This window comes from Alligator sinensis, unplaced genomic scaffold, assembly GCF_000455745.1.
Source record: "Alligator sinensis unplaced genomic scaffold, ASM45574v1 scaffold997_1, whole genome shotgun sequence".
NCBI lineage: Eukaryota > Metazoa > Chordata > Crocodylia > Alligatoridae > Alligator > Alligator sinensis.
The window spans coordinates 461126-471297 of NW_005843001.1; positions in this window are offsets into that span (position 1 = coordinate 461126).

Consider the following 10172-nt stretch of genomic DNA (forward strand, 5'->3'; position numbering starts at 1 on the left):
CTCGGGGGGAGCCAAGAGCAAGCCATTTTGTTTGCAGTAGTTCCAGTTTCTGTATCAACCCCAATAAAATGCTGCTGCTCCCTGAGTTTGGAATAGCATTCCCGTAGTCCTTTTCCAGCCTCACCTCTCCTTTGCATGGGATGCGCACACCCATCTGGGACTGGTGTCGGGTTGGAGGATTATGGAGAGCAGCAGGCAACAACAGGTTGCCTCTCTCCAGATTGTCTTTCTGTTGAAGGTTGTTACCCCGAGGCATGTCACCAAGCTTGTTCAAAGAGAGCAGTAGACATAGCAGCAAGAGATGCTTTAATACTATTCACCCAAAATGCCTACTCAAGCTAGCTGAAAGGACAATGCTATCTGTACAGGCAGCCCCAAAAAGACAGTATTACCTTGCAGTTTATGTGCCAAAACACTATCTTTTCCTGAAATTCCCTGTTGCAACTTTTGGAGATCTGTGCAAAGGGCACTGCAGAATAGTCCTGTGTAGCACTTGTTCTGAAGCCAAGGGGTTAACAATACTTAGCATCTGATCAAAGCTCGCCAAGTGCCTTATCTGTGCATTTTAAGTGTCTCTCTTTGGGAAATACATCTCGTAAAAACCCAGGGTAGCTGAAAGCTACTAGCGTTGCTCAAACTGTGAAGCAAAGTACTTGCTGTACTGCATTTTCTCTTTTTGTATCTGACATTTCGTAAATGTGGCTGCATTGCAGTGTGTGTTTTCTTTAACTCCTGCACCCATGGGGTGTGGGGAGCAGCAGGCGGCTGGCAGGGAACGGGGACATTTTTAATGCTTTTGCTGACAGGGGGTGGGGGGAGGCCTGTGTAGGTCACGAATGGCCCAGCACGAGGTTGAGCGTGCGGGCAGTGGAGGGAGAGGGAGTGCAAAGCAGGGGTGCAAGCCCACCGGCGTGGCTCCTGGCTGCAGAGATGGCAGACGGGATCCCTCCAGTGTGCAGATGCTCCGGCAGCGATGCCGTTCGTGGTGCCGGGGAAGGGAAGGGGGGCGAGAGCAGCCGACCAGGCTTGGCGAGGCTCCCAGCTCGCGTGCACCCCAGTGGCGCCAGCGTCTGGGTCTGCAGCACAAAGAGCCCCCCGACAGCTGTTCTGTGCCGTAACGTGACGTCTGATGGGAGACGGATCCCTCCTCGGCCCCGCTGTGTTGAGTCTCTCTTGCATCTTGCTTCGGGTCTGCCTCGGGCTCCTGTGGGGAAGACGTCCAAAGAAATCCCCTCTTCGGAGCTCTGCTCCATCCTGCCGTCTCTTCCCGCTGGCAGCAAAGCCCTGGGGTTTGGTGGTGGCGTCCTGGCCAAATCCCGTCCAGCACTGGTAGCAGAGGCAGGTGCTGGGAACCTTTCTGGAGGTTTCTCGTGCCTTCCTTGCTCTGCGTTACGTTTTTAGGCTGTCTGCGGGAGCTCCTTCCCGTGTCGTCAGGGTGGCCCTCTCCATCTTTTGCTTTGGCTTGCAGCCATAAATCAGGGTGGGGAAACGGTGACTGCTTTTAAAGTAGGACTGCATTGCCTGCTTTCCTCAGATCTCAAGAAAAATCTGCCTGGGTCCTACAAAGCACATGCTATAGGTGCGTGCCCGTCCGTCCTGGAGCCTGTCCTTGCGAGCGAGGCACACCTGGCTCCGGAGAAGGACTTCACAGTCGGTAGCGCTCACTCGAAATTCAGACGGGCCGCCGTGAACGAAGCTTTCCGGACGCATGGTTTGTTTTGCAAAGCGTGGCCAGATCAGTTTAAAAAATAATTGCATTGCACAGACGCGGGGCACTTCAATTAAAAAGGAAGAAAATCCCCCAAGTGAATGTGAGCCTCTTGGATCCTTTCAAGGCAGACGAGCCTTGAGGTGTCTTCTCCCCGTGTGCGGCCTGGGTACGTGCCTCCGTGCGGGAGGTGCTCTCTTAGTGACGTAGTGTTGGTGTGCTGCATGCACTAGCTTCTCTGAAAGGAAGGGGACTGATTTTTTCAACTGAAAAAAAATGAGATTTAATAAGTCAGTTGTCTTGCTGCTTGAGGGATGAGTCTTGTCAATCTGCCACCTTTCGCACTCGGGTACTAAAAATAGCGCATTCTTTCCAGGCAGTAATTGCACATCCTGCATTCATAATGAGCTCTTAAGGTAATTACCTTTTTTTGTGGTGAAGAGCTGCAAACAAGGTGCATGTGTGTATGTCTCTTTCTTTTGTACAAGGTTTTTCAAAAAGCCCCACCAGTTCTGTGCCGATGCCGAGAGGCAGGGAAGCCGGCTGTGCTGCGCGTACGGCAGATCTGCTTGGAGACCGCGAGGCAGCAACAGCAATCGCAGGTTGTGTGGCCTTGGCCGCTCCCTGACTTTTGGGGCAAAAGGACTAATCGTATCCAGTAACAACGGCCTTCCTTTCGCTTCCCATTTGTTACGGCAAAGCCCTCGGTGCTGTCTGCGCTAGGGCTGGTGTGCTCGCGCGCCTCGGGCCAAGCGTCCTGCTTGTGAGGCGGTGCGCAAAGCCCTCTGCGCCAAGGCAAGATCAAAAGGCTCAACACAAACCCTTCGGCTACGCGAGAATCTGATCCTTGGCCGTGGCCTTCCACCTTCAAAACATTTCTTTATGATGGTTGTATTTTTTCATAGTCGTATATTTTCCATTGTGCTTTCCACACGACCTAAAATATGCACTATCAAAAGAGCGAGGGTCCTTGTAAAAAGGCGTTCCCTATCTTATCGACATCTACCCCTTTGAGAAGATACCCTAAAAATGACTCTTTTCCTCCATGTGGCCATCCAGCCTCTTACTCGGCTAAGCCCCAGGTGCCTGCGAGACTCGGCGGGCCTTGCCGTGTCTGGAAGCTCAGCTCATCGGCCATGGTTGGGAAGTGAGTTTGAGTCCCGGGCACCCTCCTAGCCAGGGCCCTGGGGCCTCAGCTGGTCTCTGCAGCAATGAGCATCCTATGAGAAGACAGGCAGAGCTGTGAACCAGGTAGGTCCCAAATTATTTAGGACTTTGCAGCTCAAGACAAAGACGTGCCCAGTCCTCTGTTTGTGTCCGTACACCACATTTGACCCTTTTGTTACGTGCGCTTGTGCACGCTCATTGTAGCTGGCGAGCGAGACCTGTCCGTGTGCACGTGCCTTGGAGCAGCGGGTGTTGCAGCAGGCGTTGCGTAGTCCGAGGCTCAGCTGCTGGAATATCCATTTCTTCACTGTCAGGTGGGTTTTTCCACATCTGGAGTCGTGTCTCCTTGAGTGTGGCATTGAGCAAGGAAGCCCCTGCGTGACTTCAGTCGTTTGTGGGCTGCGGGTGGTCGTACAGTGGGCATCTCACATCTTTGATTTGTCTCGATGGTTTTATCCTGCTGGCACTGCTCTTCTGATGTCGGGTGGAGCGATGCAGGTACACGCTGCTCAGACATCCTGTGACGCACCAGGAGCTATCGCTGGGCACGGGGGCGAGGCGCTTGGCACACCTGGATCTCTGCCACGCAGGGCATGCACGCTCGGCAGAGGAGAAGCTGAGAGCCAGAGCAGTGGTTTGGGTAGTTGAGGGGCTAGCTCCGCATTTCAAGTTGTCGAGCTCATATCAAATGTTGTTCCAAGCTCTCACCTTTGCTTTCGTCTTCGTGACGCGTCCTTCGTATGAGAGGGTTCAATTAAAGGCAACGCCCGGCTAAGCTGGGTTTGGACTGCGACTAGTGCGGTCCCGAACCACGTAACGACGAGTTGATGCTTGGCCTCACGGTCTTTCCGATGGAAGGGCACGTACTTGTGTTTTCGCTGGGTTAGCGCATAATCGGTTTGCAATGTAATGCGAGGTTAGTGCCTTGTCTGGGGATCCTTCGGCGTGGTCAAAGCCAGCGTTTGGGGCTGTTATGCACAGATGAAACACTTGGTTTCCAGAGCCGCAGCATAGGTGTTCAGATCGTGACCCCGTCAAGTGATACCTGGTAATGCCTGTGATTTCTGCTAACTATCCAATCCACGATTTTGGCCAGTCCCGATAAGCGTATTCAGCTGTGGCCGTTTCATCCTGAGGGACGTCTCACAGGCCGAGGAGGGGGCTGAGAGAGAAGGCTGTGAAGGGGCAGCTCGAGGGGAGGCAGCAAGCGGTGGCTGCAGGTGCATGCTTATTCATGGCTTTGCTTGTTACCGAAGGACTGTCTTGCTCGCGAGGACTGGCTGGGTGCTCGCGGGGGAGCAGAGCCGCCCGCTGAGCAGGCTAGGAAACCTGCAGGCAGAGATGGAGCTAAATCTCTGCAAACCCATCTTGCCAGAGCCCCTGCTACCCATTTCTCATCTGAGATCTGATCTTGCCCATAAACTGATGTTCACTTAACTGCCAGGGTCTGGCTGGAAGACATGGATCCAGAGCTGAACATCACAGGTATAACGCAGCGTGACTTCAACCAGCTTCGAATCACGTCTCTGCTGCTGCTCTCCTGCTACCCCATCAGAGGAAGCGTGCAGCCGTGCAGCTGCATGGGTCCAGGGCTGAACGCCACCTGTGTAATGCAGTGTGCTCCAGCTGTCTTCCCCTCCTAAAGGCCTCACAATTAAACCCAACAGAAAAGGCGACAAGAGGGAGCCTGGAGTCACTTTGGGAAACTTCCCTTGAGCAGAAACACTCCCACGAGCGGCAGATCCGACCCCTGGAAAGAGGGCAGGCGTGGCAGCAACACCTAACATGACAGCCGTGGCGTCGAGCTCCCCTTGCTTCGGCTGCTGAACGTGGCCCTTGCTCCGTAGTCCAGATACGCGCGGCGCGGACGACCTCCGGGCAGCGCCGTACGTGCTGATTTCTTCCTCTGCCTCGGTCTGCGCTTTCTTGTCTCCTCATTAGTTAGTCACTTGCTATCTCGAGCGGTGTATTGGCATTAGTCTATTATTCTTCTGTTCCTCTCTGTGCATCAGACTGGCTGTTTCTTGACCCTGGGCCAATGTTTAATCCATTTCAGTTGTTCTTCCCACTACGATTTTGCCGTCCAACGTTGTAATCAATTTACCGTGTTGAACAGTATCTAATGCTTGCCTGAAACGCACATAATTTATGCCTTATTGCTGTTTCACCGCCGCAGCCAAATTTGATGGTGTTTAAAAATGTAGACAAGTTTTGTACGACACAGGTTTCCTTTCACAGATTGGGGGTGCTAATCTTACGAAGCAATGCATTTTCCAATCCTTTGTAAATCTGCAGCCTTTTTTTATACTAGTCCCCACTATATTCTCCCAGGTGATATATTTGCAGTTTCCTTGTTTCATTTGTCCATTAGGATGCTGGGTTATAAGTTTTGCAGGTCACAGGCCTCTGCAGTAGTCCCAAGTGCCTGGTTATCTGTCTCCCTGTAGCTGTAAAGGCCTTGTAATATAGTTCATGCTTTACACAGTTAGCATTTCATTCACATTCACATTTTATTAAGGGTGTCTACGGTCAGTAAAATGACTGTAAAAAATGGCACATCCTTCCAGAGCTGTTTAACGGAGAGACAAAGCACGCTGTCTAATCCAGCGTCTGATGAAAAGATCTTGTTGACTTCAACCAGCTTTGAATCAGGTCTCTGCTGCCGCTCTCCTGCTAGCCCCACAGAAAGCACGCAGCCGTGGAGAAGAGAGGTCTCATTTGCAACTTGTGTGTCGCTAATGTAATGGTTAACTAACTTCCAAGTGCAGAATCATTACCTGTCCTGGCGAGGAGCCAGAGAGAGCCCAGGCTGCATTTGTGAGGCTGGCAAGCAGAAGAAATCATTTCTCTCCTGAAATGCAGCAGACTGGCTGAGGGTCCCCCTGGGACGTGACCCTGGCTCCGTCCCACACCGTGCCCGTGCCCGTGCCCGTGCAGGGTTGTTTCCTCAACGGGACGTGAGGGGCTGCCAGGAGACACTTTTCAAAATGCATCTTTTGGCCCAGGCTTGTCACCCCTGGATGCTGAGCCGTGCAGCGCTTTCCACGCGTGGGCTGCTGCATCGGACACACGATGTGCCATCGGGGAAGCTCCCAGGTGCCACCTTTTTGTGCTCTGTCCTTGTCTAGCAAGTGTAAGATCCATCGAGTCATAGAAAATTAGGGCTGGAAGGGACCTCGGGAGGTCACATCTAGTGCAACCCTCTGCTCCAAGGGACCAGCCCCAACTCCATCATCTCAGCCAAAGCTTTGTCTAGGTGGGTCTTAAATACCTCCAAAGATGGAGACTGCACCACCTCTCTGGGGGGCCTGTTCCAGTCCTTCACCACCCTCCTCGTGAGAGTTTTTCCTAATATCCAACCTCAACTTCCCTTGCTGCAGCTTGAGCCCATTGCTCCGTGTCCTGTCGTCTGCCCCCACTGAGACCAGCCCAGCTCCATCCTCTTTGCAGCCCCCCTGCGGGGAGGTGAAGGCTGCTATTCAATCCCCCTCGGTCTTCTCTTCTCCAGACTCAATCAGCCCATTTCCCCCAGCCTCTCCTCACCAGTCCTGTCCCCCAGCCCCACAACCATTTTCATTGCCCTCCGCTGGACTCTCTCCAAGTTATCCACATCCTTTCTGTCGTGGGGGCCCAAAACTGGACCGGACTTTTTGGTGTCAGCTCCGTGCGTGGTGCGGATGGTTTCAAACAACTCCAGTTCAAATGAAAGCCAGAAGTAGAAAGTAAACTCAGTAGCTTTATTCTGCCCGTCGAGCCGTCTTCAGGCACAGGCTGTCAAGGGAGAACAAGCGCGGTTTGTCCTGCCGGTCCGCGCTGGCTCCCGCGCTGCAGGGACAGCAGCATGCTGGTTACATAATCTTGGCAAAGGGAAAAGAAACCTAAGCCCTTTTCTCTCCATCCTCTGACGTTCTTGATGCAATCATCAAAATGACGGGAATTAGTAGACAGGCTGATAGGGAAAGCTGAAGAGCAGAAAAAATGTTGTGTACAGCGTTTAATGAAAATCGCCCACCGCAACAAGGGGAAGAGGGTGGAGGTGCCTGCCCACGTTCCTCCGCCCGTGCCACGGAGCTGCGGTCTCACGGCGTCAGCAGGTTGGGTGCAGACCAGCAGATTCCCAGTTGTCAGGTCCAGTTCCCAAATCCAATTCAGGTTGTAGGAGATTCATCGAGACGTGGCGCTTCCTGAAGCTGAGCGCAGCCTGGATTGATATACCCGCAGGCTGGGGCTGAGGTGGGGAGAGGGGGCTGGCTGAGATGCTTTTGTGCCATAGGAGCAACTGCTCCAGAATATAAATATATCATCGTTTCGATCAAGTCGGACTCACTTCTAGAGGGCTTGCCAGCGACAAGCGTAGTGCGAGATCAACATGAGTAAAGTGTGACGATAAAAATAAGGATGCTAGTAGCGGTTATAAGTATGTGGTAATAGTACCTGCTTGTTTCAAAGGGCTGGGAATAATTTGGGGACGGGCCAAAGCCGGAGGCCTTTTTATTTTCATGTGTTAATGTTGTGTTTGACCAGCTTGGCTGGAGCAGGACAAGGGGCTGATTAACGCTAATGAGCATGCTGCGAGGAGCAGGTGGTGGTCAGACTTTAACCCTCTGCGTGGGCTTTTCCTGAACGCGTTGCTGGTTTGGCACAGCCCCGTTACAGCAACGCCAGCCGGCGAAGGCCAGCAGCTTTGTCGCCTCTGCTTTGGGGACGAGCGCCGCAGGGTTTGTGGGCTGCGCTCCTCTCCTTCAGCTCCCTGGAGGCGGCGGGGATTGCAGGACCCTTCCCGGCTCCTGACCACGATGCCCTTGTCCTGGAAGATACCCTGCGGTAGCAATTCCCAACCTTGCTAGACCAGCGGACCGCTGTCTGCCCCTGATAGTCCAGTGAGCACCCCCATGCAGGAGAAGGGGCTTCCCAGAAACATCCCTCTAATGCATCCCACGTGAGCAAGTCCTTCTTGTGGGCTCACCCCCTTGCACGCGCCTGTCTGGCATCTCTGGTCGTGAAGGAGAAGGGCCAGCACGATGGTGTGACCAGGGAGCACGGGGCCTGGTGTGATGCACAGGTACCCGGGCCACACTGGGGGAATGGCAGCCCCGTGACCCACGGTTGTGCATGTTTGCTAGCCTGGCACAGGCTCCGGCAGGAAAAAAGCTTCCTCTTACACAGTGAACTGTGCAAGTTGGTCCTAAATGCTTTGCAGAAAGATGCTAGACATCTCAGGGTGTCTTGGGAAGCTGTCGGGCAGGGACCACCTCTGCCACTTCTCTTGAAAGGGATGCTTTCACCTCCGGGCCCTCGGAAAACCTCGGCGCTGCCATAGGCAGAGCGGAGCTCGGGCGGTGTCGGGCAGTCTGGCCAGCTTCTCGCCCATCAGCGACCTGCCCTGCGTGCCACACAACTGCCACAGCACCTTTCGGCTCCTGCAACCTACTTCCGAGTCCCCTGGCACTGAGAGCTAAATTAATTGCCGGTAAATTAATTTTACTGTCTGTGGCCCCCCTGGCTTCACTGGAGCGCTGCCAGCTTTCTGCCTAAGGTGAGCTGAGCCAGCGCTGCGCCAGGCTCGAGAGCTCTTCAGCGCCGTGCAGCTAGCAGCGCAGGGAGAAGGAATAGCTCTTCGTCCAGGGTTTTCCCTGCTCCTCCCTGTATTCCCCGGCTAGGAGCAGGGCAGAGGAGCAGGAGCACCCCCCTTGCACTGCTGCCTCCTCTGTTTTCCAGGCTACCGCGGCCCCTCTCCATCCCACGCTGCCTCTGCAGCATCAGTCGGTGCTCTCCTCTCCATGCAAACGTGAGCAGTAATTGGAAGCCTTCACTTTTCAGTTTGTGTAAGAACGGTGCCGGAGGGCCGATGCACAGGCGTGTGCAAGGGGATGCAGGAGGGCCGATGCAGGTGTAAGCAGTCTGTGGTAGAGAGGACAGGCTGCGTGGCGCCTGGGGAGCAAACGGGAGGAAGAAGGGATCGGTGTGCCGGCATTGCTGCCCCGTGTCACTCGAAGTCGGAGGAGCTGGGTCTTGGGAAATTGCCTTTCTCTTGGGCCTTTGCATAGCAGTGTAAATCGGCGTGGGCAATGGGGCGGGTAGTCCCGGGGTTTGAATCGCAGGGTATCCTCAGCCAAGGGGCTTTGCTTGGCAGTCATCTCCTGCTTCCCCTGAGAACTTGATCCCGTTCCTCTTTGTGTCACGGTGCAAAGGTGACTTCACACCCGGGCTGTCGCACTGTGAGGATGTGGACTTGTCTTCCTCGTGAATTGTCAGGGTTTCCCTTTGCTTTTATGACTTGTTAGGTCCCGTTACGTGCTGTGGCAGGCGAGTGCACAGGGAGGCACCGAGAAGGATGCATTTTTGTGGGGAAGTCAGGTAGTCGTTACATAAATGAGCTCGTTGGCATGCCGGTCCATCCTGCCATCGCATCGTTATAAAGTCTGGGTTATGTTTCACAAGACTGTCTAGATAGATGTGTTTTCTCATGGGTATAAATTGAGTTTCAGACAGTCCTGAGCCTCTATTTCCTTTTCTAAACTCCAGGAAGTCTGGCTGAGTGGTAGATAGTGAGCGGTGGATCAGAGAGAGAGCACCCCGTCGAAATTGTGTTTCCATATCAGGGCTGATCTGAACACTTCCTTGAAGGAAAGGACGTGTCCGTGGATCAGGGGAAGCAAGGTGAGGTCAGGGTTTGTAAAGCTGGAGCACAGAGTCTATGATTTTTATTTTCTTTTTAACAGTATTTGTGGTGCAGCCGGCACTGCCCGCATGGCACTACTGATATTCTGCAGGGAGAGCTGTATGCATCCGTCCAGAGAAAGGATCCTGATTAAGCTAATAGCCTCCGAGGGGTAGGGCTGAAACGCCAGGGCGCGAGCACTTTGTGGGTTTCTGGCATTTTATTCCCATTCTGACTCTTTCCTGTGACACCCCTCCTTGCACTCGGGGAGAGAGGTCCTGGTCGGGGAGAGTGCCGTTCACACGTCCTGCCCTTGGCTGGGTGCTACCACCCTTCAGTAGCTGGTGCTTTCCCAGGCGGGATGTCCTGCTCCATGCACGCTGCCGGGAGCACGCGGAGGTTTGCACGCGCTGGCCGGGGGGCTGCGATGGCTGCTGTCTGCCGAGGCAGGTTGCGCGACTAAGGTTTCTCCCTCTCCTGCCAGACTTGCAGCAAACCTCTCCGCTGTGCTTCCCTGTGCCCAGCCTTTAAGCTAGAAGCAAAAACAGGGAAGACTCCCCCTGTTTCCAGATGCAACCAATGCATCTTGATGGGGTTTCGATTGATGGGCATTTGCACCAGGATTGGATTGGCTTC